Here is a 22821-nt window from a genome sequence, read left to right as displayed (position 1 = left end):
GCAGGCTGCAGAGCAAGGAAGGCAGGAGGAAGCAGCACTTCCTCCGTCTGCCTGCAGAGCCGAGTTCTCTGTTGTGGGAAGTTCTTCACACAGGATGGATGAACAGACAGCTCCACGGGCTGTCACGAGGAGGTCAGGCAGAAAGATCAGGGTCCCAGAGTACTGCCATGCTGGACCTGGATGTACAAATAAGAAGCAACCAGTGCTTTACAAGACCCTAAGATTATGTTGTATGTGTACAAGTTTTGTTTCTTTTTTTAAATTTTATTTAATGTATACAAATTTCATGTATACAGATTTAGGAACATAGTGATACTTCCCGCCCCACCCTCCCTCCTGCCCACGCTCCTACCCTTCCCCCTCCTTCCTCTCCTAATCCCTCTCTTAATGTGTACAATGTACTTTCAGTTTACTTTATACCCATAAAATTAACCTTACACTAAGCAAAGAATTCAACAAATAGTAAGAAGGAAAGAAAACTGGTCAGGGCTATAAACAATCATCAAAGTGCAAAATGTCAATTTCACTCCTATACATTACATTTTAGGTACTCTAGTAGTTACCACAGATCAGGGAAACCATATGGTATTTGTCTTTTTGGGACTAGTTTATCTCAGTAAGTATACTGGTTTCCAGTTGCATCTATTTTGTTGCAAAAGACGGGATTTCATTCTTTTTTTATTTTTTAACTTTTATTTAATGAATATAAATTTCCAAAGTACAACTCTTTTTTACAGCTGAGTAGTATTCCACAGTGTATATATAACATAATTTCTTTATCCAGTCATCAACTGATGGACATCTGGGTTGATTCCATATCTTAGCTATTATGAATTGAGCTGCAATGAACATGAGGGTATAGATAACTCCTTCATATGCTGATTTCATTTCAACCCTAAGATTTTATAGACTGACAGACCAATATTTCCTCTTGAGATGCCACAGTCACTCAAAATATAAGAATCTTCTTCATAGAATACCCAAGTTTTCCATCTTCCTAAGTTATGTTTTTAAATAGTGAGTGATAGAATTAGTAGCTACAATCCTAATGTCTTATAGACTTAGGTTTTAAAAATCAAATACCCATACAACGTTAAACGTACACATCAAAAGAATCATGGGATGACTGATGGTGGAGAGAGCAGGAGCAGACATAAAGAGAGTCAGGCCCTGAGATGATGGATTCTCCGAACTCAGCCTTTTCCATTTGTCTGTGGTTGGACATTTCCTTAATAAGTAGTTTGAGAAGAAGAAAAAGAAGAAAGGAAACAATGATTGCCGTCCCTGAGAAAGAAAATTAAGCATTTATCAACCTCTCTTCTTTCTTGCCAAAAGAAGACCCAAGGCAAAATCCCCTCCTCTGAGTAAGGAGAGGGACAGAACTGAAAACAGGCGATGGGGGCTGCATGGCCTTGGGGAGAGAGGGGAGAGGGAGGGAGAGGAAGCGGGAGGCAATTGGTCTCGGGTGCAAGGGAAGGGATATATTTGCTAGACACTGGAAAGGCAGGAATGGTGCCTTTGCCAAGGGGAGCAAGTTCTGGAACAAAGGGACAGGTATTTGGCACAGCAGTGAAGAGACTGCTTGGGATGCCTGCGTCCCATGTCAGAGAGCTGTGGTCCTGGCTCAGACTCTCATCCTAGCTTCCCATTAATGCATCCTGTGGCACTAGCAGGTGATGGCTCAAGTGTTTCAGACTATGCCACCCCTGTGGGAGACTCAGGTTGAGTTCTAGGCCCCTGGTTTTAGCCTGTCCAGCCCCAGCTGTTTGGGGAGTGAAACAGCAGATGAAAGATCTCCGTGTGTGTGTGTGTGTGTGTGTGTGTGAGATCTTTCTCTTTATCTCTCTGCCTTTCAAATAAAATGAAATTTTTTTTTTTGCTTTTAAACGTTTAAGGCAAAGAAGCCTCCTTCTGACTCTGTCTGTGCCTCAGTGTTTTTCCAGTTAGAACTCAGTAATGTGTACCTGTGTGTAAGTGTGAACACGTCTGTTGTGTGTGTCCGTGTGCCTGTGCACATGAGTGTGCACCTCTACACATGTGTACACATGCTGCATTGTTCATTGTATATGTGTATGATGGTGTGTGCTGTGCATTGTGTGTATGTGTGCATGCATGTGTGGTATGTGAGTATGCATGAGTGTGCTATGTCGTTTTGCACTGTGAACATGTGTGTACATGTGATGTGTGTGGTGGGTGCATGTATGTGTGCTTGTATGTGTGTGATGCATACTGGACTTAGCAAACCAGAGGCATTGAAGAGAGCGGAGCACAGGAACAGTGTGATCTAGTCAGTGTTTCCATTTTCACTCCCCTTCTTGCTGGCTTCGTCAATGTTCCCTCAGCCTCTTCTCCCATCCATGTAGCCCCGCCCGGCTAACTATGTCCAGGATCATGCACCTTTGTCATTTCCCCTGAACCCTGCCCACAGCATTTTGAGCAGTGGCTTTATTAACCACTCCTCAATCACCCCACGCCTATGTGCTCTCTCATCCTTCCAGGGCCTGCCCTGACTCTGACCTCCAGGGGTCACAATGCTGTTCGTCCTGCTTGGAAGCAGTTCAGCTCTCTCTCCCTCCAAACTGCTATCTGTATCTCTCCATGAATGTGCCCCTCTGTGCTATACACATGTGCACTGAGTGATAAGCTGCCTCAAAGTGTCCTGGAGGTCTCCCCGTGTGTAAGATTTTTTGTGCTGAGAGTGAGTTTTTGCAAGGGATGACTTGGATGCCTCTTCTGCATCTCCTAGCACTCCTGACACCCACCTGGGCATACGGCACTGCTGTAGGTTGGAGTCAGGAGAAAAAGGTTAGGTGATTAATAGACCTGGAATCAAATCCTGGCTCTGCCACTTTCTAGTTCTGTCATTTGGAAAAAATTATTTAACTGCCGGCCATAGAGGCCAATTGGGGGATGAACCAATGGAAAAAGGAAGACCTTTCTCTCTGTCTCTCTGTCTCTCTCTCTCTGTCTAACTCTGCCTGTCAAAAAATAAAAATTTAAAAAATAAAAATAACTCCTCAAGTTTGCTTTACTCGTTCTGTAATAAGAACGATGAGATCTATCCTTGATGAAGGCTCTGCCTCCTACACGTATTGTGGGGATGAAATTAGACCATTTTTCTATTTTTTTTTTTTATTTTTGTTTGAAAGTCAGAGCTACACAGAGAGAGGAGAGGCAGAGAGAGAGAAAGGTCTTCCATCCGCTGGTTCACTGCCCAATTGGCTGCAATGGCCGGAGCTGCACCGATCCAAAGCCAGGGGCCAGGAACTTCTTCTGGGTCTCCCACACGGGTGCAGGGGCCTGAGGACTTGGGCCATCTTCTACTGCTTTCCCAAGCCACAACAGAGAGCTGGATCAGAAGTGGAGCAGCCAGGACTAGAACCAGCGCCCATATGGGATGCCAGCGCTTCAGGCCAGGGTGTTAACCCACTGCACCACAGAGCCGGCCCCAGATCATTTTTCAAAAGCAGAGTTTCTAGCATTTGGTGTATCAGCCAAAAAGGATTGGTATCTGAAAATGCTTGCAGAAAAGAGGCTCCTCTTTTGGCTTCTGTGTTCATTGCCACCTGAACAAAGAGCAAGAGAAAATGTCCCCAGAGCTCTCCATCCACACATAATTATGTCACTTACTAGTGACATGAGTTTGCCCAAACTTGTTCATCTCTGAGTCTCCTTTTCTCAAGTTTAACGTGGAGTTAATGCAAGGATCAAATGAACTACTATATAGGAAATTACATTATAAATTGTAATGAGCTATACAAATATTAGCTAGCAGTAGGTGTTGTATTAAATTGAATTTATTGTCAAGTCACCCTGCTGATACCTGAAGAGTGCATTCCCTTAAATTAGAGAGAGAGAGAGAAGTGAAGTTTCAAGGAAGCAGGATTAACAGTGATTAACCCTGGCACTTACACCTGCTGGGTGACAAGTGGGTTCCTGTTCCCTGCCCCCTCACAGCTGTGTTTCTTCCTCCATAAAATAGAGTCAATGATAGAACCTACCTTGTAAGCATGTGTGACCTGACCAAGACCCTATTCAAAATGCTGAGTGTGACACTGGACACCCAGTGCTAAGTTAATGTTGCCAGGGATGCATTTTGGTAATGAGGGAAAGCAGGAGCCCAGAGCCTGTGTACTTTGGGGGAACAGGTGGCCTTGACTGCTGGGGACCCGGGGAGGAATGCCACAGCCCCCGTTGGCTTTCTACTCAGTCCTCTTGTGAGGCCAGTTTCTGATACTAAAGGAGGAAACAGCAAGACCTAAACTATGCTGCTCTCTTCTGGAAGCTGCTGGAAGCTGTACAGTTCATGTGCACATTCTATGTTTTTAAATACAAGACCGTGAAAGCAATGATTTCTTTGACAAGCCAATAGATCCCTGTGGATGTAACTCACCAAAGTAAAACTGTGCACTGGGACACACTTTGAGCTAGGGTAGTATTTTTGGTGCTGGCCATCCATCACTCAGCTGGGAGAGCCAAGGAAAGGAGAATGACCCGCTCACGATGCCCACCTGGACCGGACAGGGGGACCTGCTTCCAGATCTGTTCCATTGCAGACCTAATCAGAGACTGAAGATCTTAAGAGGAGCAAGAATCTCAGTGAAGTATATTTAGCCAAGTCCATAGTGCTCTGCGTTAGGGCGTGATTTCACTTGCTTTTGTAGACAACAACATAAGCGGCTTATGGAAGACAGTAGTGTACTGCTCTCCCAGGGAACAGCCTGGCACGAAGGAAAGCCTGGAAACGCCCAGCCTGCTCCCTTACGAGTTACACTCGGTCTCACTAAGGCACACTGTGAACGCAGCATGGCATTCGCCTGGCCAGACACAGGACTTTGATAGCGAGATGGGCGAACAGGCATCAGGGGTGGTCAGCAGGCTTCCAAGAACAGGAATGACATGGGCTACTGGAGGGCTGGCCCTGCACCCAGCACTGCGTCCACAGTCCACGCTCCCAACTCTCTGTTCCCCACAATAGATAACTCATGCTCACATGTATTTTTTTTTAAAGATTTATTTATTTATTTGAAAGTCAGAGTTATACAGACAGAGGAGAGGCAGAGAGAGGGAGAGAGAGAGAGAGAGAGAGAGAGAGAGAGAGGTCTTCCATCTGGTGGTTCACTCTCCAGATGACTGCAACAGCCGGAGCTGCGCCGATCCGAAGCCAGGAGCTTCTACCGGGCCTCCCACGCGGGTGCAGGGACTCAAGGACTTGGGTCATCTTCCACTGCTTTCCCAGGCAATAGCAGAGAGCTGGATCGGAAGTGGAGCAGCCAGGACTCAAACCAGCGCCCATATGGGATGCCGGCGCCTCAGACCAGCGTGTTAACCCACTGCACCACAGCACTGGCCTCCTCACAGTTTTTTTTTTTTTTTTAGATTTATTTATTTATTTGAAAAGCAAAGTTACAGGGAGCCAGAGGTAGAAAGAGAGAGAGGTCTTCCATCTGCTGGTTCAGTCCCTAAAGGCCACAAGAGCCAGGTCTGAGCCAATCCGAAGCCAAGAACCAGGAGCTTTTCCGTTTCTCCCACGATGGTGCAGGGCCCAAGGACTTGGGCCATCCTCCACTGCTTTCCCAGGCCATAGCAGAGAGCTGGATCGGAAGTGGAGCAGCCAGGACTCAAACCAGTGCCCATATGGGATGCAGGCACTGCAGGCAGAGACTTTTCCCACTACGCCACAGCGTCAGCCCTCATACTCACACTAACACAGCTTTTATTCTCCTGCTTCCATGGCCCTTCTAAGGCAGGAAATCATGTTTGACTTGCCTAGCAGAGTAAACCCTTATTTTCTTTTAAAAATACATGACTGAATAAATGAAATGCTCTAAGCCAAAGGGAAAAGACGATGTATCAGTTCCACCTACAACCCCTGCTGCAGCTCAACATACCCCCAAGGGCTGTTGAAAGGATCAAAGGAAGTTACACCGGGGAGCACTGAGCCAGCCGCCAGACAGACACGTTTCGGCATGCAGCCTCACACAGTCCTGCAAAAGACGCTTCCGCTGCGCCAATTCTGAGCCCGTGCCACCACCATCTGTCGAGCCTGTGCCCACCAAGCCCACTCTGCAGACTTAACTTGATGCTCACACAGTCCTTGGGGTCCACAGGATGCTTACGCCGCACGGCAGATGAGAGTGTTTAAAGCCACCGCTGTAATCAAATATGTCACACTTTTCTGGCCACATCCAATGACACCTTTTATTAGCTTAATTAAAATTGAATACTTCATATGGACAGAACACATAGCAAGTTTTACCTAGAACTACTCATTTTTGCCCCAGACCAGTGTGTGTGATCCTCTCCTGGGAAATATAGCCCAGTGGGCGGGATTTGTGTGTGGCCAGCAGAGAAAATCCAACCTGAATTTACAACCCAGTTCCATCACTTGCCTGTCTGATGCCTCTCCTGTGTTGTCCCTGTTATCCAATAAGAGTAACAGCAGCTCTCTTGTATGGTATTTAGGAGACCAGAAATAAAGTGTGTAAAAATGTCTAATATGAAAAATGAATCTTAATGAAGAATAGGATGGGAGAGGAAGTAGGAGATGGGATGGTTTGCGGGTGCGAGGGCGGGTATGGGGGGAAGAACAGCTATAATCCAAAAGCTGTACTTACAAAATTTATATTTATTAAATAAAGGCTTTATATTTAAAAATGTCTAATGTGGAAGCTGGCACTGTGGTGTAACAGGTAAAGCTGCCACCTGCAGTGCCAGCATCCCATATGGGTGCTGGTTGGAGTCCTGGCTGCTCCACTTCCAATCCAGCTCTCTGCTATGGCCTGGGAAAGCAGCAGAAAATGGCGCAAGTCCTTGGGCCCCTGCATCCGTGTGGGAGACCCGGAAGAAGCTCCTGGCTCCTGGCTTTGGATCAGCACGGCTCCAGGCGTTGCCGCCAATTGGGGAGTGAACCAGCGGATGGAAGATCTCTCTCTCTCTCTCTCTCTCTCTCTCTCTCTCTCTCCCTCTTCCTCTCCCTCTCTTTCTCTCTCTGTATAGCTCTGACTTTCAAATAAATAAATAAATCTTTTTTAAAAAGTCTGATATGTAAACAGTCATGGATAAATGATAGCTACTCTTCCTTTTACTTTTTTAAATAAAAAAAAGGAGCTAGCTTTACCTGCTATGCCACAGCGCCAGCCCCAGCTACCATTCATTTTAGTTAATTGGTGCTCAGTAACTTGATTTGATTGTGGTACAGATTAAGGAGAAACTCTTATTTCAGAAGAATCAACACACACATCTGGCCGGCATTGATAAGCAAGTTAAGCTGCTGCCTGCAACTCCAGATCCCATATGGGAGCGTCAGTTCAAGCCCCAGCAGCTCTGCTTCCAATCCAGCTCCTTTCTGATGTGTCTGGGAAGACATCAAAAGATGATCCAAGAATTTGGGCCCCTGCACCCACGTGAGAGATCCAGAAGGAATTCAAGGCTCCTGGCTTCGGCCTGGCCCAACCCCAACCATCGCAGCCATTTATTAATGAACCAGCAGATGGAAGATCTCTGCCTCTCCCTCTCTGTCTCATTCTATCTTCCAAATACAATAAATCTTTTTTAAAAAGTCAACATAATCGGGGATGATTGTATATGTATTTGTCCCACTTGTAGAGAGTGCATTACTTAAAAGCAGGGAAGATGCTTATCTTAGGAATTCACACATAAATTTCAGATCAAATAGCTTACCCTTTCTCTATATGATCAATTTTTTTTTTTGACAGGCAGAGTAGACAGTGAGAGAGAGAGAGAGACAGAGAGAAAGGTCTTCCTTTTGCTGTTGGTTCACCCTCCAATGGCTGCCACGGTCGGCGCGCTGCGGCCGGTGCACCATGCTGATCCGAAGCCAGGAGCCAGGTGCTTCTCCTGGTCTCCCATGGGGTGCAGGGCCCAAGGACTTGGGCCATCCTCCACTGCACTCCCGGGCCACAGCAGAGAGCTGGCCTGGAAGAGGGGCAATTGGGACAGGATCCGGTGCCCCGACCGGGACTAGAACCCGGTGTGCCGGCGCCGCAAGGCGGAGGATTAGCCTGTTGAGCCACGGCGCCGGCCTATATGATCAATTTTTAAAATATGCTCCTTCAGTGGAAAGGGTTTTTTATTATTATTATTATTTATTATTATTATCTTTGCTTCTTCTTGGGGAAAAAATAAAGAGAAACAGAAACCTGAGGAACCTATTTTGCCCTCCCAGTTCATTGTAATGAGGTAGGCCATCTCTGAGCGTCAGCTTACTATTATCAATACAAACTTGCTGTGATGGTGTGCGTTGGCGGTCTAGTGGTGAGCATAGCTGCCTTCCAAACTTGCTGTGATGGCAAGTGCTCCTGTGGCTCTCCAGGCAGAAAGACACAAATGTTACCTCAGGCAGGGAACCCCAGCCCAACATCGAGGGAGTTGGGGGCTGGCGCTGTGGTGTAGCGAGTAAAGCTGCCGCCTGCAGTGCCGGCATCGCATATGGGCACTGGTTCAAGTCCTGGCTGCTCCACTTCCGATCCAGCTCTCTGCTATAGCCTGGGAAAGCAGTGGAAGATGGTCCAAGTCCTTGGGCCCCTTACACTCATGTCAGAGACCTAGAGGAAGCTCCTGGCTCTTGACTTCACATCAGCACAGCTCTGGCTGTTGCAGCCAACTGGGGAGTGAACCACCGGATGGAAGACCTCTCTCTCTCTCTCTCTCTCTCTCTCTCTGCCTCTCCTTCTCTCTGTGTGTAACTCTTTCAAATAAATAAATAAATCTTTAAGAAAGACAGAGAGTTGTATGTGTTCCCTTGTGAGAAAAAACAGCAAAAGAAATTCTAAATAACCAACTATCTAAAAACCAGCAAAAGAAATTCTAAATAACCAACTATCTAAAGGTAAAGGTACAAAGTTCTGGAACTAAACCTTGATCTAGTACAATTGCATTATTAGTTTAACAAGAGAGTGTCTTTAGTATCAAGAGAAACGTTTTGCTAACAGATTTTTTCCCACCACCATTCCTAGGGTAGAAGACCATTTTGTTTTTCTTGGCAGATACAGACCTTCTCTTGGGAAATTATCTAGCACACGAAGTGAAATCTACTTGTATTTTCCAACAGCCCAGTGGCTGTTGGGGAAATTTCTATCCTAAGAAAATAGCAAAACCCAAAAAGAGAATCCCGCTTAGAGATGATAGACTCATTCTTTTGTGACCCTAAAGGGAAATACGGAGCACTTTGGAGGTGTTCAATAAAAAAAGATTTACACGTGGTAAATAAACTATGATGCATGTCTAAGACGGAATTACCATTTTCCATTTCATCAGAATGCTTCATGATAGAGGAACAAGTTCATGCCGTGTTGTCAAGTGGTGTGCAGGTTGCAGCTAAAGACACTCAATTGGAAGACATTTAGTTCTGAAATTAAAGCTTGTCAGGGAGACAAAGGGTAAAAACAACTGAACATTTAGTTGCTACCAGTGGTTCTCCGAGCAAGGGGCTTGGGAACATTTCTATAATTAATACATTCTATGTTTATAATCAGGAAAAATCATTATTTTTTGTAATATTAAAGCTAATTTAATTAATACAGTGAGTCGTTGTCCCCAATATTCTAATATAATGCCATAATAAACAACACTACTACAGACCTGTTATTTTCTATAACACCAAAGTGATTTCCTCTGAAAATATTTTTTCTCTTACGTTCAGGGATATTTTTAAGCCCTTTTTATTTGACAGGATAATTATGGTGGTGGAAACGTCCAGACACGTCCCTGGGATGGACTTCACCCCTCACCATGGCTGCACTATTGTCTGCTCACTTTTGATTCTGTGAGGTTTGCCTGAGAAGCTTGTCAAGAGCTCATTTCCCCGGTGTTGTTCCACGTGAGACCAAAGCTTCAGACAGAAGGAGCAGAGCTTTCCTGAGCTGCTGCCTCCCATATGAAGGCAGGTGCACTAGGAGTGAGAGCCAGCTGGCCTCCCAAGTTGTGTGATAGGGAGACCAAAGCAGGGGACAGCGAAGGAGTGGGAGACCCCGGGAGGTCAGCAAAGCCAGCAAGAGCCTCCGTGAACATGCAATGACCTCAGACCCCAATGAGCCCACCAGCCACACCTCAGTGAGCGCCACAGAGGGCCTGCAAAAGGACTGTGCCAGCTACCCTGAAGCAACATCAGATGCAGAGGGGCCTGGGTTGATTGTGTTTATCTGGGAAGAGCCTCCTCCCTCGCCAATGTCTAAAAATTATCAGATGTCCCGATATGGACACTATTTTGGAATAGAAAGAGGGAGTAGGAAAAGCCATTAGAGACCGAACTGCTCGACAAAGCTGTTTAAATCAGTTATACATAAATGACATTAGTGGTGATTCAGAGCCTGGTCCTGCTAACCAGCTGGTGCAGGGACCCATGAGAAAGATGACCCTTATAATTAAAAATATATATATATGTGTGTGTATAGAATATAAAGAAACTAGATTGCATCTGCAAGTTCTCTACTACCTGCGAATTCTCCACTGTAGAAGCTAGGAGGAAGAAAACAGCACTCAAAGATTAGTGGGAACCGGAAGAGTAACCACATCTGACGAATGGAGAAGCCCAGACTGAATGAAGACCACAGACTCGTGCAGCAGGAAGGTCAAGTCTATCCTCCAAACAGGAAGACAGATGCAGGTTCCACTCGGGACACAGACAAGTAAGGTTCTCTAGAATTCAGTAACCATGGGTTGATCTGAAAACACCTGAATGGAGAAAAACTCCAAGGAAGGCTGGATGCCCTGGGCTGACCGAGGCCTCCCAGAATTGCTGTGGCCTGCCCTGCATCAGTTAATTGCACAGGGAGCATACAGATAGCAGCAATGGGTTTAGTGCATCATAACCCAACATGCTCATGCAGTTGAATCAGCTCATCATTGTGGTACTGGATTACCTGTATGGTCTGTCCAATCAACTGATGCTGGGAAGACCCCAGCAATTCCGAGAGGCCTCCTCTCTCTGTGACTCTTTCAGGCAAATAAAATAAACCCTTAAAAAATAAGATACTATCACCTTATTCAGTGGGTAACAATTCAATCCCTGAGTCAGGGGACAGAGACCTCTTCCCATGGACAAGGGCTAGACTTGAGTATGGTTCAAGGCCAGGGGAGAGGCCAGAGACTCCCGTCTGTATGCACAAGGCTGTTGTCTACTCTGGAGCGGCACTGCTCACCAGGAGGTGATGTCAATATCAAATCCCCCCAAATCCCTGAGGACTGAAGACTGTGAGGGGCCAGAGGAGATGTGGCCACATTCTGGACAGGCAGCTGTTCTTGCGGTCAGGTCTCAGCTCAACAGTGTTGCAGAGCTCCAGTTCCAGGCTCTTGTTTAATTAAAACTCCGCAGACCTTGTCAGATTCACACCTCTGAAGCCGTGTAAAGTGTTTGAAGCTGCCGGATGCCAGACTAAAATGTCAAGATACAGACTTGGTGTATAATTTTAATACGTAATATGTAGTACTCACTCAACACATAGGACTTACTACATAATCTTAATATATGCTACATAGTACTTGCTGCCTAACACATATGGTAGTAATAATCTTAATGTATAGCACATAGCACTTACTTCATAATACATGATGGTCACTAAATGTTTTTACTGTGTGAGAAATAATACTTACGATATAACAAATAGTACTTAGTCATAATTGTTTTTTAAAGATTTATTTTATTATTGATTTAAAAGTCATCATTACACAAAGAGAGGAGAGGCAGAGAGAGAAAGGTCTTCCATCCAATAGTTCACTCCCCAGATGGCCGCAACGGCTGGAGCTGTGCCGATCTGAAGCCAGGAGCCAGGACCTTCTTCCCACACGGGTGCAGGGGCCCAAGGACTTGGGCCATCTTCTACTGCTTTCCCAGGCCATAGCAGAGAGCTGGATGGCAAGAGGAGAATCCGAGACTAGAACCGGCGCCTACATGGGATGCTGACGCTTCAGGCCAGGGTGTTAACCCACTGCGCCACAGCGCCAGCCCCAGTCATAATCTTAATGTATAACACAGCACTACATAACACACAGTACTTACTACTTAATATATAACCCATGGTGTTTGCTGTGTAATACATAGTGCTTGCTACATAATGCACAGTACTTCTTACATAATCTTAATATGTAAACACATACTGCTTACTTCATGATGTAAATGTCTTAGGACTCGGACTAGTTTTGTTCAGGTTGCCTTTCTTGGTGTGTGATATGTACCTCAGGGTCTCTAAGATCTTGGGAAAGCCAATCTTTGCTTGCAGTATGCATATTTTCTTTTTAAAATATTATGTATTATTTTATTTCAGAGGGAGAGAGAGAGAGAGTGTGTGTGTGTGTGTGTGTGTGTGTTCCCATCTACTGGTTCACACCCCCAAATGCCTGCAATGGCTTGTGGCTGGGCCAGGCTGAAGCTGGGAGCCAGGAACTCAATTACCTGAACCATCACCTGCCAGGAACCCAGTTAGACGAGTCATCACCCACTGCCTCCCAGCATATGTGTCAACAAGAAGCTGGAATCAGAAGCAGAGCCAGGACTCAACCCCAGGCACACCAGTACAGATGTGAGTATCCCCACCCCAGGGCCAAACACACTCCCCTCTGTACTCTCCATTACAGCATTCCCGCCTGCTCAGTACTGAACCGCCATGAAAACACTGCTCTTGTACCCCAAAGCATATATTATCCCCAAATAACACAAAACCCCTTGGAGAAAAACAAAAAACAAAATTCTCCTCCAGCCCCAGGAATTCCATGGGGCCAGCATATAGCCTGACATCAACACAGGTCTCTTTTTTAACTTTTCTATGAACAATAATTGTACATGTGTATGGGTTACAGTGTGATGTTTCAATCTATATACACAATGTGTACTGAGCAAAACAGGATAGTCAACCTATCCCATTATTGGACGTGACTTTATGATCAGAGGTTGGGAGCTTCCTCTTTCTATTTGTTCATACAACATACACTAGGTTACTGGGAACTGTAGTATCCCCATTATGCTGTGGAATACTAGGAACTTGTTCCTTGGATCTGACTCTGATTTGCTGCCATCATCCAAGCTCCCGCTGTCTACCCACCCCCTCTCTCAGCTTCTAGTGGTCATCTCTCTGTGTTCAGATTGAGTTGGTGTTTTTTAGACCCGCCATATGAGGAAGAACATGCAATCTCTCTGCGTCTGGCTTATTTCACTCAACATGCTGTCCTCCAGTTTCATCCTTTTTGCTGCAAATGGCAGGATTCCCATTCGTTTTCTGCCACTGAATAGTGTTCCACTGTGTATACAGACCACAGTTTCTTTATCCATTCATCAGATGATGGAACCTAGTTTGACCTCTATCTTGGCTACTGAGAACAGTGCTGCAAAAAACGTGGTGGATCCGACATCTCTTTGATACAATGATTCCGAGTCTTTTGGATATATGTCCAGTAGTGTGGAATTGCTGAATCATACAGCATTTCTATTTCTAGTTTTCTAAGAAATCTGCAAACTTTTTCCATAGTGGCTGCACTAGATTACATTTCCACCCAGAGTGTCTAAGAGTTCCAAAATGGGGCCCTGGATTATTCATCTGATTATCTCTGAAATATTTGCATATGTGCATAGAACAAAGGCACCAGCATTGCCTAATTTAAGGAATCACAGATGATCATGGTGCTACCAAAGTGAAGGAGACATTTCTTACAAACATAAATCTTTAATTTCCTCTTTCACAAACACAGAGAATGCTAGCTGAATTTTCTGTTCTACCTCAAAGCTACTGCATGTTTTTTTTTTCTTTTACTTATTTACTTTTTGTAACAAGCCAACCAACAAAAATAACAAATTGATTTTCATTCAGGCAGCTCCAACAGCACGCCAGCTGAACTCCAATCACTTCCCACTTTGTGGATCATCAGGCTCTTTATCTTTTAAGACGTGATTTGGGGTTTGAAGGTCTGATGGCTCAGCAGCTATCTAACTGGATTTAATTGTTCTGGAAGCAGGTGGCTCAAGGAGATACAACCTTCTTGAAAGGTGACCTTAGATACTGCAAAGCAAAGCCACAGAACGCAGCGTGGCTCCTGGTTCAGGGGCCAGCCCTGGAAAGCAGCAGTACTTCTACCTTGCTGGCAACTGAAGTGGGGCAGTCGCCTTGCCTTCGCTGTCAGTCCTGACTCGGGTCCTCACAGAAGCAGTCCCTGAGCCAAAGATGTCAGTGCAAGCGAGTAAGGCCCTGCTCCCTGGAGAAAACAGTCAAGGATGGAAGGAAGAAAGCTGAGTATAACCACGGTCCAATGAGATGGTTTATGGGGTGTCAATGTAGCTGGGAGCAACTTCTGGGAACTGTCCTTACAGGGAATAGGGGTGTAATGTATAGAGCAGGTACAACTATTTGGACTCCCAGATGACCCTAGAAATGAAGCTAGAGGATTAAAAAATATATACATATTTTGGTTCACTGACTTCATGTAGCACACAGTAGGCCTCAGTAGATCATTTCCAGGCTTAAATAGGAGAGAAAATTAAACCTCTATTTTTTTTGCCCCAGATACTTCAGACCAATGATATATATATCTTCAGAATTCAATCAGATGAGCTATGCAATCCACATAGTATGTAAATCCCTATTTTTAAACCAGTGCAATGTAAAAGTTTAATGTATTTGTGAATCACCAGGGGGTCTCATCAAAATTCAGGTTGTGACTACAGAGCCTAAGATCAGACAGGTCCCAAAGGCTCCCAGGTGATTCGGATGATGCAGGAATACAGAATAGCAAGGGGTTGAGCTTGTTTGGGAGGGTTATATCATTCACTACTAATCTTGATTAATGAAAACAGTTATTATCTCATTTGAGAGAGAAGTGTATTTCCATCTTCTTTAAACTACTATGACTTGTCTCTGTTACAGTGTCAAAAAAAAAAAAAAAACAATGCCCCACTTATTAGGTCTTATTTCACTCATCTTCATTCAGGACACAAATAAAAAACAGAATCACCATTCTCCCTGGAAAATGTACTCAATCCTCACATCTCAGCTCAAATATCACCTTTGCAGGGCAACGTGCGGAATCGGACGATGACCTGATGGAGGCTCCCAGTTAGAACACCCACATCCCACATGTGTTCCATGCCTGACTCTGGCTCCTGACTCCAGCCTCCTGCTAATGCAGCCCCTGCGAGGCGGTGGAGATGGCTCAAGCACCTGGCTCCCTGCCCACCCACGTGAGAGACTTGGATCAGATTCTCAACTCCCAGCTTCAGCCTGGCTTAGCCTTACCTGTTGCAGGCATTTCAAAAGTGAACCAACAGAAGGAAATTCTCTCTCTCTCTGTGTCCTCTCTCTCTCTGCCCCTACCTCAGTAAATAATTAAATTAAAAATTAAAACATCAGGCCGGCGCCGCGGCTCACTAGGCTAATCCTCCACCTTGCGGCGCCGGCACACCGGGTTCTAGTCCTGGTCGGGGCACCGATCCTGTCCTGGTTGCCCCTCTTCCAGGCCAGCTCTCTGCTGTGGCCAGGGAGTGCAGTGGAGGATGGCCCAAGTCCTTGGGCCCTGCACCCCATGGGAGACCAGGAGAAGCACCTGGCTCCTGCCATCGGAACAGCGCGGTGCGCCGGCCGCAGCGCGCCAGCCGCGGCGGCCATTGGAGGGTGAACCAATGGCAAAAAGGAAGACCTTTCTCTCTGTCTCCCTCTACTGTCCACTCTGCCTGTCAAAAAAAAATTAAAACATCATAGAATTGCACTTATGTGCATTTTGCTGTCTGTAATATCTCTCAGTTTAAACAATGCATGTGATGCAAAAGCACCGTGTTGGAAAGGAACCCTTTCACATTATCTCATAGATTCTCATAATTTCCCTCTTCAGGAAGCTCAATTACACACTGGCTCTGAGGTTTGCACAGCTCTCGCTCTCTCGCTCTCTCTCTCTCTCTCACTCCTATTGAAGACAGCCGACCTTTGATCACCCATGCGGAGGTAAAAGTGCTGTTACTGAGACAGGAGCCTGGAGTGTGGGAAGGGAGGTCTGCAATCCAGCGAAGCCCGCTCCTCTCCTCCATGCGTGTCTCTTGAAACTGCTCCCTTGCCCTGAGATCCCATCTCTACGGGATTGGTTTGCCTTGGTCCAGCGAAAAGCCGAGTGTGCTTGCCTGGCTAGTAGCATCTGGCATGCTGCTCTGTTGGTTATAATTGGGCCATTTTTAAACACACAGCCTTGAGCCGGCTGGAGGCACAGCCTGATCTCAACAGTAGAAGCTTTACTGGAAGGTTCAGCGGCTGCTGCTGACAGCTAAGCGTTCAGAAACGTACCTCTTCCAGGAATTCTAAAGTGAGAACGTGGCGGCTTCTGCCACCGAGAGGAACCGCCACACACAGAGAGCAAAGAGCCCCTGGCGTCGGCTCAGGATATCATGGTCCTAGGTGGTAAGCATGCCTGCCCTTGTCCTAACTCTCTGCAAGATGCAAAGCTGTATTTTTAGCCCAAACAAGAAGTTTTGGACATCTGTTTGCTAGCAAAGAGAATGGGGGCTTTTTCCCAAGTTTATGTCAGTGAATACATTGAATTGACTTTACAGAACTGTGCTACTTTAAGATTTGTTTTATTTATTTGAAAGGCAGAGTTACAAAGGAGGGAAACGTGCTACTTTTAAATATCATTTGAGTTTCTCTATCTGTATTTTATTTTATTTTTGGTGTCTTATGATTACAATTTCCTTTTTAATTGGCCAAAGCGATTTCCAAACTCTTTCCTTGGTGATGCACCAGGGATGGAGTGAATGTTGAGTTTCTGAGAGTGTATGTCACTGTGTTTTCTTTTGCGGAAACAGGACAGAAATGGAACCTGCCAAGACCATCTGGTATTAAACCAAATACTTTCGGTGCCTGGCAGGCTGCAGCCCTCACACCCACGGCCAGGAGGTTCAGGAAGCCATCTCTCAGCTTTCATTGAAGATTATTTTGAGCCCCAAACAGACTTGAGTTCAAGTCTTGGCTGCTCCACTTTCAATACAGCTCTCTGCTCTGGCCTGGAAAAGCAATAGAAGATGGCCCAAGTCCTCGGGCCCCTGCACCAGTGTGGGAGACCCAGAAGAAGCTCCTAGCTCCTGGCTGCAGATCAATGTAGCTCCAGGCATTGCAGCCATCTGGGGAATGAACCAGTGGATGGAAGACACTCCCCCACACCCCCGCCTCTGCCTCTCTGTAACTCTGCCTTTCAAATAAATGAATAAATCTTTAAAAAAAAAAAAAAGAAGAAGAAGAAAAACTTCAGCATGTCAGCATGTTAGTCCGCCTAGACTTATGATGTTCCTACATATTCTATATAAAATTCCAAGAATTCTGTGAGTGTTTGTCCAATTCTCTCTTCCTTAAGTGCAATCACCTTTCTCCCCCCATTTCCAGTTACCTGCACAACCTTTCAGTTTTAAAAAAATACTGATTGAGGGACAGGTGTTTGGCCTAATGCTTAACACACCTGCCTTCCACATCGGAATACCTGGCTCCGCTCCTATTTCAGCTTCTGCTCATGCACACCCTGGGAGGCAGCAGTGATGGCTCGAGTGGTTGGGTCCCTGCCAGCCCCATAGGAGACCCAGACTGAGTTCCTGGCTCCTGGCTGCAGGCTGTTCCAGCCCTTGCTGTTGTTGGCATTTGGGGAATGAACCAGCAGATGGGAGATCTTTCTCTCTTTCTGCCTTTCCAATGAATAAATAATTTAAAAAAAAAAAAAGGAAGCTAGGACCATGATCAAACCATGTTTTTAAAAAATTAAAAATAGAAATAAATCAACATTGATTGAATACCTGCTGATTGCTATGCAAATAATGTCTAAGAAAGTGTGTCAGGAGCTGTGACAGATTAAAGACAACAGTCGGCTATCAAATGACAAATTAATGTTTGCCCTCTCCTTACAGTGGCTCTTCCTTCTTGCCTCTGTGCTTACACAGGCAATTCTTTCCCTCACAAAGCCGCCAAAGGCTTCCTTCCAATAACACACTAACACATCCCTTCCTGGCCTCCTACAATAATTAGACTTAGTCTCTCTGTCTTTCTCTCTTCCCACACACACACACACACACACACACAGTGAGGAAAGTCTGACATGAGTCTTAAGTTTCCTCCTCAGCATTGTTTTGCTGGTGAATACTTAGCAGCTCTTAAAATGCAGACTTTTTTTTTTTTTTTTTTTTTGATAAGCAGAGTTAGACAGTGAGAGAGAGAGACAGAGAGAAAGGTCTTCCTTCCGTTGGTTCACCCCCAAAATGGCTGCTATGGCCGACGCACTGCACCGATCCGAAACCAAGAGCCAGGTGCTTCCTCCTGGTCTCCCATGGGGTGCATGGCTCAAGCACTTGGGCCATCCTCCACTGCCTTCCCAGGCCACAGCAGAGAGCTGGACTGAAAGAGGAGCAACCAGGACAGAATCTGGTGCACCAACCGGGACTAGAACCCAGGGTGCCGGCACCACAGGCGGAGGATTAGCCAAGTGAGCCACGGCGCCGGCCTGACATTTCTCCTTTTTTTAAAGATTTATTTATTTATTTTATTTGAAAGGCAGAGTTACAGAGAGGCAGAGGCAGAGAGAGAGAGAGAGAGGTCTTCCATCTGCTGGTTCACTCCCCAGATGGCCACAATGGCCGGAACTGCACCAATCCGAAGCCAGGAGCCAGGAGCTTCTTCCGGGTCTTCCACGTGGGTGCAGGGGCCCAACGACTTGGCCCTCTTCTACTGCTTTCCCAGGCCATAGCAGAGAGCTGGATCAGAAGTGGAGCATCCAAGACTCAAACTGGCACACATATGAGATGCCAGCACCGCAGGTAGCAGCTTTACCCGCTACGCCACAGCTCCGGCCCCAAAATGTAGACATTTCTAAAGGTCTTTCATGATGTTTTCTAACTGCTCTGGCATCAGTGTTGCCACCACAGCCAGTGTCACAGAGATGATGAAGAGATGCACAGGCCGGCGCCGTGGCTCACTAGGCTAATCCTCCACCTTGCGGCGCCGGCACACCGGGTTCTAGTCCCAGTCGGGGCACCGATCCTGTCCCGGTTGCCCCTCTTCCAGGCCAGCTCTCTGCTGTGGCCAGGGAGTGCAGTGAAGGATGGCCCAAGTCCTTGGGCCCTGCACCCCATGGGAGACCAGGAGAAGCACCTGGCTCCTGCCATCGGAACAGCGCGGTGCGCCGGTCGTAGCGCGCTACCGCGGCGACCATTGGAGGGTGAACCAACGGCAAAAGGAAGACCTTTCTCTCTGTCTCTCTCTCACTGTCCACTCTGCCTGTCAAAAATTTAAAAAAAAAAAAAAAGAGATGCACAGCCTGGCCCCAGCTCCCCCCTCCAACTTCCTCCTCTCAGAAGCACCCACACGTGGGCAGCATCATGGGCAGCATCGGCTGCCACTCACCCATTTCCCGCTGGGATGCATAAGTGCTCTCCATCCCTAACACAACAGTGAGAAGAGGAAAAAAAAAAAAAAAAAGATCAGCAAGAAAATAATCTCTCGGGATCCCTGCTTAAAGCTTGGGGCTGCTCACTTAGATATGTATATTGACAGATAACAGAAGGGGATTTCTCCTCCAGAAGGCATCCCATATGGACAGTCTGCACCCAGAAAATGGTGTTCTCTCCCTTGTAACAGGAGAACACACACACACACACACACGACAACAAAGCACTGCAAAGCAGCACCTCTTCTCCACAGCCCCGCTTGACACAGGCATTTGATACACACCACATCATAAACATGATCTCATACTTTTTGAAAATCATCAACGACAGCAGCAAAAGTGCTTTTTCAGGGCTCAAATATGAAAACCAAGCCACAGTTTTTTGATGAATTTGTTCTGTGCGTCTAAATGTGGATGTGGAAAAGGTTAATGAATGAGGCCCAGGTAAGCCTGGGGGTTTTCTTTAAATCAGTGCATCACAAGTCACGACACATTCCCACCAGTTTTAAGAGAGGTTGTTGATAGGCATATTTCAAAGCAAACAACACCGCTGCCCTGACAGGCCAATTATATTACCTTACTGTGCCTACGGGCACATAAATCACACTCACGTATTTTAGCCTGCACCTGAGAAACCCGTCTGGAATCAGCCTGGAAATGTTCTGGCAGCCAGGACAGCGTTCTCTGCCCTCCTGGTGAGCTCTGCAAAGAACTTAGGGTCCTGAGAAGCCCCAGGACTGGTGAGGAACTGGAGACCCAAACAGGTGGGCTCAGCTATGACACAGGAAGGACACAAAGCCAACAGGACAAGGACACACCTGACTCCATCAGAATTAGAAGGAGACGGGGCGGTCCAACACAAGGGGGATTCAAGGCACCTTCAGGGAAGCTGCAGGTTGAAGAGAAGACCCCAGAAATGCAACAGAGGCTGCAGGGAGGAGGCAGGGTTACCCAGCAAGGGTCTCTGTAATGGGAAGACGTTCGGCTTGGAAGGACTTAACGGGTGAAAATTGAAGAGCAGTGTACAATAACCATAAAACCAATCACTCGGACAGCCCAAGGCCCAAGGGATTTTGTTGTTGTTGTTTATTTGAACTGGTGGAAAGCTACCAGTGAGGGGTTATATGTTTCTCTTTCCTTGGGCTCTTTCCTCCCCAGTAGACAGCCTGTCGGGTACCCAAATGTCACACGGTGTGTGTTGAGACCAGAAATCCGATAAAATGCCTCAGGGAGATTTAGAAAACTATGAAAGTTTCAAACAGCCAAATAATCAAATTAGCTCTTCTGCCCTCCATGTATTACTGAGTATGGCAACAAATGTCTGAACACAGCGAGGAAGAACTGTGCCAGTACCCACTCTCCATCCACTTCAAAGATTGCTAAGACATCACCTAGAAAGTACAGGTGCTTATCCAGACTAACATTTTAGGTGAATTCTTTGTATGTGAAAGAACTCCCCTGAAAAATGCTATTTTGGTGAAGAGAATGCCAAATAAAATTATAAGCAACCTTGCAAACATCTTCAATGTTTAGAGACATGCCTTGCCTCCTCTTATACAAGGCTCTTCAAAAAATTCTGGTGGTTAAGATGCCAATTCTAGTGTTGGCATCCTATATTGGAATGCCTAAGTCCAATTCCCTGCTCTGGCTCCTGACTCCAAGTTTCCTGCTAATGCAGAACCTGGGAGGTATCAGTGATGGCTCAGTTAGTTAGATTCCTGCCACACACATAGGAGACCCGAGTTACATTCCAACTCCTATCTTTGACTTGGCCTAGTCCCAGGCATTGTGGGTATATGGGAGTGAATCAGTAGATGGATGTGTTCTCTCTCTCTCTCTCTCTCTCTCTCTTTATCTATCTCTATCTCTATCTCTCTGTCTTCTAACCCTAACCCTAATCAACTAATCAATAATCTTGAAATTAATGGAAAATAGAGTTAAAAGATGAGTTTATTGTGATGCAAAAAATAAAATCCAAGCATCATTGTTTCATAATATGCATTTTCCATTAACTTTATGAAGATCTCTAATAATTGTAAATTTTTTCCAACAAAGACTGTATTTTTTTAAAAGATTATTTATTTTGAAAGGCAGAGTTACAGAGAGAAAAGGCAGAACACACAGAGGGAGAGAGAGAGGTCTTCCATCTGCTGATTCACTCTCCAAATGGCCACAATGGCCAAAGTTGAGCCGATCTGAAGCCAGGAGCCTGGAGCCTCCTCCAGGTCTCCCATGTGGGTGCAGGGGCCCAAATACTTGGACCATCTCCCACTGCTTTCCCAGGCCACAGCGAAGAGCTGGATCAGAAGTGGAGCATCCATGACGGGACATCGACACTATAGGCAGCAGCTTTATTGTTAGGCCATAGCACTAGCACCAGCAAAAACCATATTTATAACTCTGATGTCTAAAACAAATTGGCACAATGTCCAAAAATCTCATTTTAGAGATATGGCAAGTGAGATGCATAGAATGAATTGTTTCCATTAAACAATTTTATCTGGTTTGCAAAGGAAAAAAGGGAGATAAACAGGCCAGCAAAAGCATTTTCAGAGAATGCTTGACGATTAATGAGTGTACAACAAGATACTTATTATAAAACCTGTAAATTGTTCACATGTTATAAACACACACAAGAAACTGAAAACTACACTGATATTTTCAAATATTATACAATTACTTTAATTTGCATTGTTTCCACAGAAAGGAAATTACTTAAGAGAGTAATATAAAATTCATACTAGCTGTGGTAGGCAGTATACTAACCCCTCAAAAAAAGTTCACATCCTCGCCAGCGCTGCAGCTCGCTAGGCTAATCCTCCGCCTGTGGCACCAGCACCCCGGGTTCTAGTCCCGGTCGGGGTGCCGGATTCTGTCCCAGTTGCCCCTCTTCCAGGCCAGCTCTCTGCTGTGGCCTGGGAGGGCAGTGGAGGATGGCCCAAGTGCTTGGGCCCTGCACCCACATGGGAGACCAGCAGAGGCACAGCATGGTGCGGTGTGCCGGCCACAGTGCGCCGGCCGCAGTTGTCATTGGGGGGTGAACCAACGGAAAGGAAGATCTTTCTCTCTGTCTCTCTCTCACTGTCCACTCTGCCTGTCAAAAAAAAAAAAAAAATCACATCCTAAATTCTATACTATACTATACTAATATAGTATAGTATAATCCAGATCCTATACTATACTATACTATATTACCTAGCAAGGAGGGCTGAATGCTTGGGGGGCGGGGCAGCGCTGTGGCATAGTGAGTAAAGCCGCCACCTGTAGAGCCAGCATCCCATATGGGTGCTGATCCAAGACCCAGCTGCTCCACTTCGGATCCAGCTCTCTCCTATGGCCTGGAAAAGCAGTGGAAGGTGGCGCAAGGCCTTGGGCCCCTGCACCCACGTGGGAGACCCGGAAGAAGCTCCT

At 46.0% G+C, this 22821-nt stretch overlaps 1 non-coding gene across 1 annotated transcript; it reads right to left on the bottom strand.

Moving 5' to 3' along the window:
* Positions 1-14508: 14508 nt before the first annotated feature.
* On the bottom strand, positions 14509-14578 carry LOC133774053 (small nucleolar RNA SNORD77). The gene has a single exon (XR_009868031.1). It is a non-coding gene; the product is annotated as a small nucleolar RNA SNORD77 (small nucleolar RNA).
* Positions 14579-22821: the final 8243 nt, after the last annotated feature.

Source organism: Lepus europaeus, chromosome 14 (assembly GCF_033115175.1).
Source record: "Lepus europaeus isolate LE1 chromosome 14, mLepTim1.pri, whole genome shotgun sequence".
In the NCBI taxonomy this organism is placed as follows: Eukaryota; Metazoa; Chordata; class Mammalia; order Lagomorpha; family Leporidae; genus Lepus; species Lepus europaeus.
This window is presented reverse-complemented; position numbering and strand designations above follow the sequence as displayed.